Source organism: Bison bison, unplaced genomic scaffold, assembly GCF_000754665.1.
Source record: "Bison bison bison isolate TAMUID 2011002044 unplaced genomic scaffold, Bison_UMD1.0 scf7180017864079, whole genome shotgun sequence".
Classification (NCBI taxonomy): domain Eukaryota; kingdom Metazoa; phylum Chordata; class Mammalia; order Artiodactyla; family Bovidae; genus Bison; species Bison bison.
In genome coordinates, this window is record NW_011494651.1 from 104,009 (window position 1) to 104,355 (window position 347).

A 347-nucleotide genomic window follows, 5' to 3' on the forward strand; every position below is an offset into this window, starting at 1 on the left:
GTCCTTTGAGCTTTCCTGAGTCCAAAGTGGCCTCATTTTGCTTTAGGCTTTTAGGTGGGTTTGCCTTGCGGCATTTATCAGCTTGGGGTTAGAAGTGACCCTGGCAGTACCTGAACGACGGTACTGGCGTCAGGTGTCTGCCTTCGGGGTGGGTTTCTTCTTGTCCTTTCTGCTGTGGCTCGTCTTCACTCACGTACGAGGTGTGCGTGTCTGTGTTTCCTTCCTGCAGACTGGTGACGTGGCTTCCAGACATGCCCAGCGACATCCAGTGGCTGTGGTCGGCCACCTCCCACGTGTGTTCTCAAGCCATGGCGCGTCTGCTCCCCGCTTCCAGGTAAGTGATTTGG